Here is a 6,000-nt window from a genome sequence, read left to right as displayed (position 1 = left end):
AATGATTGTATTCTTTCTTCAAGTACTTTCCATGTTAGAAACTCTACCATCCTTTCCATTTCTATTTTTATGAGTAGTAAGGCTAACTAATTTTGAAAGGCCAAAATTGGGAAGCCTGTCTAAAACTAGCCTTATGTACTCTTGATTGTCTCTTTCACAGCATCAGAGATGACTAAAACAATACTAACTTCAGATTTGTTAAAGATTTTTCACCAAATGAGTTAATTCTGACTGGTTAATTCTAATGCTTAAGTGAGTAACCTTTCAATTTAGTTTTACCATGCATGGTGGAATGTTTCCTAATGTTGGCTTAAAAGGTTTAATTTAAGTCTGTTTGTACTGATAACTTCCAAATAGATCTCACAGACACAACATATTTGAAATATATTAATAAGAGCACTAGTTGTTCTTGTTAATACTTGAGAGATAAATATATTTAAAAGTTAAAAAGTATAAAGTCATCATCATTTCTACTGTTTTGAGTTCTTTATTATAGCTAGAATAATTCTTTATAATAGCTGGAGTACAAAAAGTAATAACATAATACTTTTTTAATTTGGAAAATAACATTTTTTGCTGTTTGGTGAGAAGAACAGTTTGGCACTAAGAAAATTTTTCACCATTCAAATCAGTGTCATAAATTAGAGGCAGGACACAGAATTTGGCATCAACAGCATCATTTATACTCCCACAACATCACTTTTCATTAATCTAAGAAATTATTGTTAAATTAATTGGCCCAAGTAAAGACCATGAACTTTGTGTCAGAGATCATTATTGCCATCACTGTGTGTATGCCAGTGTGGCTTCATCCATATGCATGTCTGTTAATTGCAAGTAGAAGAAATGAGCACATGCTATTCCAATAGAGATATTTACTCTCCCTGTGATTTCTACATCAGTCACTTGATTTCTATTTTTATGCATAGGCTCTTGTTGTGAAATGCATTTTACACATTTTAGTAAATTCCACTTGTGTTCTCAATTAGAAAGTTTATACATCGATGCCCATTGACCATTTTTCCATGGGATTTGCTTCTTGAAAGAATCCTGGAAAACATTCTAGGGGAAATCATTTGACCCTACATGGACCATCACTTTTTTCGTGTCAGTATAAGGAAGAGTATTTAACATGGAAAACCTTTATTTAAACTGCACTGTTAGTGAGATAATGACACAATCCTCCCAGGAAAGGCCTGAACGTGCCCATAAGTACAACACAAGTGGTATAGACCCAGGCTCTAGCTGACATTCACTGAGACGTAACTGTGCTAGATTGGTGATCAAATAAGCCACAGCTCTTCTGTGGTTTTTTGGTAGTTAAGTCTTAGTGATTTTAGTGGCTGGCCTGGATTCAAACCATGCTTCTTAGATTTCAGCTTCCTGAGCAGCTAGGATTATAGGAACAAGCCAATGGTACCCAGCAAGTCTAAGTGTTTTTAAGTATTTCATAATAGCCTTGTGGATTTTATAGAAATTTGTTATGTGTTCTTTTATTTCTAATTTTATTAATCCATGTCATCTTTCTTTTGATTAGTTTGACTAAGAGTTTGTCAATCTTATCCTTACAAAAAGTGATTCATTATAGTGATACTTTAGACTTTGATAAACTTCTGCCCAGATTTTTATTATGCCTTTCCATTCATTGCTTGTAGGTTGGACTAGTTCTTGCTTGTCTAAGAGGTTCAGGTATATTCCTAGGTTATTTATTGTAGATCTTTCTGACTCCTTTTATTGTAAAGGTGATGTACAGAGAGGTTACAATTACATAAGTCAGATAATGAGATTTCTTTTTGAACAGCATTCCCTCTTCCTTACTTAACCCCTTCCTGACACCCACCCACACAAGTTGTATCATTCATTTTCAACATAGTGTCTAGTGAATATCACTACTGCATTTGTTTACCCTTTAATAATTTCTCCCACTTGCTCTTATATAAACTTATATACAAAACAAAAATACAGGAGTCAAAACCAGCAACAAAGGGAGATAAAAGAAAAAACACAAGAAGTAAAAGAATAGACAACTTATTTACATTTCTTGGAGTTCATTTCCATAAACATCATTTTATATGATTATATTCACATAGCTATTGAGCCTTTGTGATCTCTTCCTAAGAATATCCTCCTTAGTATCGCGGTGTCAATGTTTAGAATCCTATTTAATTTATCATGTCAAACTGTAATAGTTTTTTGTACTTTACCATCCATTGGCTTTACTTGGAGATTTATGGGCACATTCTGATTACTACAAATTGAGAGACCATGCAACCTGTGTTTTTTTGTGTCTAGCTTATTTTGCTGAATATAATTTTTTCCAAGTCTATCCATTTCCTCATGAATGTGGCAATATTATTCTTTCTGATGGAAGCATAGAATTCCCGTGTGCATATATACCACATTCTCTTCAGCCATTCATTCACTGAGGGGCATCTGGATTGATTCCATATCTTAGCTATGGTTAACAATGCTGCAATGAACATAGTTGTATTGATAGTTTTAGTAAATTAAGCACCTACTTATATAGTCTCCTAGTACTGCATTTTAATTTTCTTTTGGTTGTAAAAATATTCTTTTTTCTCATTATTCAGTGACTCTTCAGATCACTCAAATGTTCAGCCTGAATGTACTTAAAATATTTGATATATTGATATATTACTCAGTTTCTCTGGTTATGGACTTATATCTTCTCTCTTTGTGGTTGGTAAAATACAGAAAGTTATCCATCCCAGTTTGTGTGTGTGTGTATGTGAAAATACCATACAGAGGGGTTACAATTACATAGGCAAGGTAATGAGTACATTTCTTATCAAGCATTATTGCCTCCTCCTTTGTTTCCTCTTCCCATCCCTTCCCATCTCCCCCTTCTAACAGTTGCTCTATGTCCTAAAATATTATTTGAAATATTATTTGAAAATATATTTTGAAAAAATTTAAAAATGCATATTCTGTGGATACTGGTTAAACTATTCTGTGATGTCCATTTGAGGTATACTCTCTGGTGATTTTGGAATAAGATGTACTGTACAACTGGTAGCACTGGTATTGGGTGCACAAGTATTTACAATTTTCATATGCTTGTGATGGATTGACTCATTTAGCAATATGAGGTACATTTCTTTGTTTCCTCTGACTAATTTTGGTTTAAAGTCTACTTTGTCATATGTGGAAATAGCTGTGTGTTGAAATCTTACATGTTTATCCAAGCATGTGTTTGTTTTTGACAGTGAAAGGTATTTCTTATTAATCTACTCATCAATCTATGTTTTTTGATTGGAGAATTGAGATGATTACATTCTGAGTTATTAGTGAATGGTATATGGCATTTCTCATACTTCTGTTTGTTCATACGTTTTATAGTGTTTAATTCTTTGCTAATGTTATTTGTTTATTAATTTGCTTAGTGAGATTTATTCTTTTCCACATTCTCATGGTGATGATTATCTTCCTCTTCTGTCTCTAAGATTCCTTTAAGCTTCTTCTGCAGTTCTGGTCATGGATTTCTTTATTTTCTGCTTATAGTGGAATGTTTTTTATTTCTACTTTAATTATTAAACATGGCTTTTCTAGATTGATATATTTCAATCACTGAAATATATCAATCCATGATTTCTGGCTCTTAGAGTTTTTGTTGAGATATCTTCTGTTATTTGTATGGGTTTGCCATTATATGTGATTTCAATATTCTTTCCTTCTTTATTCTGTATACTTGTGTGTGTGTGTGTGTGTGTGTGTGTGTGTGTGTGTGTGTGTGTGTGTGTGTGTGTGTGTGTGTGTCTGTCTGTCTGTCTGTCTGTCTGTCTGTCTGCTGTCTGTCTGTCTGTCTGGAGCTTAAACTCAGGGCCTTGGTGCTGTCCCTAAGCTTTTTTGCTCAAGGCTAGAGCTCTATCACTTTAGCCTCAGCTCTACTTCTGGCTTTTTTGTGATTAACTGTAGATAAGAGTCTCAGATTTTCCTGCCTGAGCTGGCTATGAATGGTGATTCTCAAATTTCAGCCTCCTGAGTAGTTAGGATTACTGGCATGAGCCATAGGTGCCTAGCTCCATATTTACTATTTTAACTCTTATATGATATGGAAAATTTCTTTTCTAGTCTTGTCTGTTTGATGTCCTAAATGCTTCCTATGCTAGGATGATTGTCTCATTCTCAAGATTTTGGAATTCTTTTGCATATTTTATTGAATATATTTTCCATGTCTTTAGTCTGCACCTCTTCTTTTATATGCCCTTTTACCCTCCTGCCATGCGGGAACTGTCACTGTTACATCAATTCTTTTCACTGAGTTTAAGGCTTATAGAAAGTCAGACATTGTCCTACAGATAGGACTGCAATCAGTCCTCAGGTTCTACCAGTTTACTTTGTGTTTTTGTTTTCAGTTATTTAACTCTCTCTCCCTTCCATGGATCTAGCTGGGAGCATCAGGCTGTTTACTAAGTAACTATGCTGCCTTTCTGTTTTACTGTACATATCAGCAGTCCTATCATTTCTTTTGTTTCCACAAAAGAAATGATAATTGAGAATATAGTGTCCTCTTTGCTCCACTGACTCTTCTAGTTCACCAGTTCAATGGAGAATAGTTCTAATCTATATCTTCTGACTCATTCCCAAAACAAGTGAAATTAAATGCCTAACTCTTTTGACTTCCAAAGATTATTTTAAGTGATGAACCTAATTAAGGTTAGAATGAAAGCCAAGTTATTTTGTTATTCCTCCTCCCTTCCCCAAATCATATAAATATATATACAAGACACAGGGTACCAAAATCAAAAACAGTGACAACAGGGGATAAGTCAAAGTGGGAAAAATGAAGGAAAAAAGGAGGAAAAAGCCAGGCTCACACTGTAATCCTAGCTCATGCCTGTAATCCTAGAAGGCTAAGGTCTGAGAATAGCAGTTTGAAGCCAAGCCAGGAAGGAAAATCCATGACACTTATCTCCAATGAACGACCAGAAAACCAGAAGAGGTGTTGTGACTCAAGTGGTAGAGCACTTGCCTTGAGCTAAAGAGCTCAAGGGAAAGTGTACAGGCCAAGTTCAATCCCCATGACCAACAACAACAACAAAAAGTTGAACAAATGCAAAGGCAAACAGCAATACGCACAAGACACTATGTTAAAAATGAACTCTATAAGTTGGGTGTGGGGAGAAGTCGAGGAGAGGGAAAGTGGTAGAAAATGAGGGGAGGGGGAACAGTGTTTGACAAGAATATACTCATTCCCTTACTTACATAACTGCTACTCCTTTGTATATCACCCCTACACTAAAATAAAAGGAAAACAAAGCCAAGCTAAATAACTGGACATTCAAATTGCTTTCTAACCTTTATTTATTTACTGACTTTGGTGCTGGTCTTAGTAGCTTGAACTCAGGGCCTGGGGGCTAGCCCTGAGCTTTTTTTTTTTCTTTTTTTTTTCAGAGCTAGTGCTCTAGTACTTGAGCAAGAACTCTCAACTTGTGAATTTATTTTTATTTTTATAGCTAATTAAAGATAAGGGTCTCATGGACTTTTCTGCACAGGCCTGCTTCAAACTGCTGATATTCCATCCTCCAATCTCAGCCTGGAGTAGCTAGGATTATAGGCATAAGCCAACACCACAGGGCTGTTCTCTGAACTTTTGATTTTACCTCAGTGAGCATGAAGCTTAGAGTCAGACAGACATGAATTCAGATGGTAGTCTACCACTTACAGTCTGTGTACCTTTGGCTATTTGATTACTGACCATAGACATGACTTTTTCCATTTATGACATAGTGGTGTTGTGAAGATTAAATTAAATAAGAGATATGTAGTGATTAGCATAGTATTGCTCCAAATATTGTATGCCCATGTGCAGTTAGTGCTTTATATCATTAATCTTATTACTTTCTAGCCATTCTCTAACTGAAGGCAGCAGAATAAACTATTACTGCCCTGGGTTTTCCTCTGCTTAATACACAAACATTGTCTAAAGGACTTGCAATCTTAAAGAAATATCCGAGTAAGATAGGATGTAGTTGAACC

This window comes from Dipodomys merriami, unplaced genomic scaffold (genome assembly GCF_024711535.1).
Source record: "Dipodomys merriami isolate MVZ:Mamm:240054 unplaced genomic scaffold, mDipMer1.0.p SCAF_8, whole genome shotgun sequence".
Classification (NCBI taxonomy): domain Eukaryota; kingdom Metazoa; phylum Chordata; class Mammalia; order Rodentia; family Heteromyidae; genus Dipodomys; species Dipodomys merriami.
Note: the sequence above shows the minus strand (reverse complement) of the source record.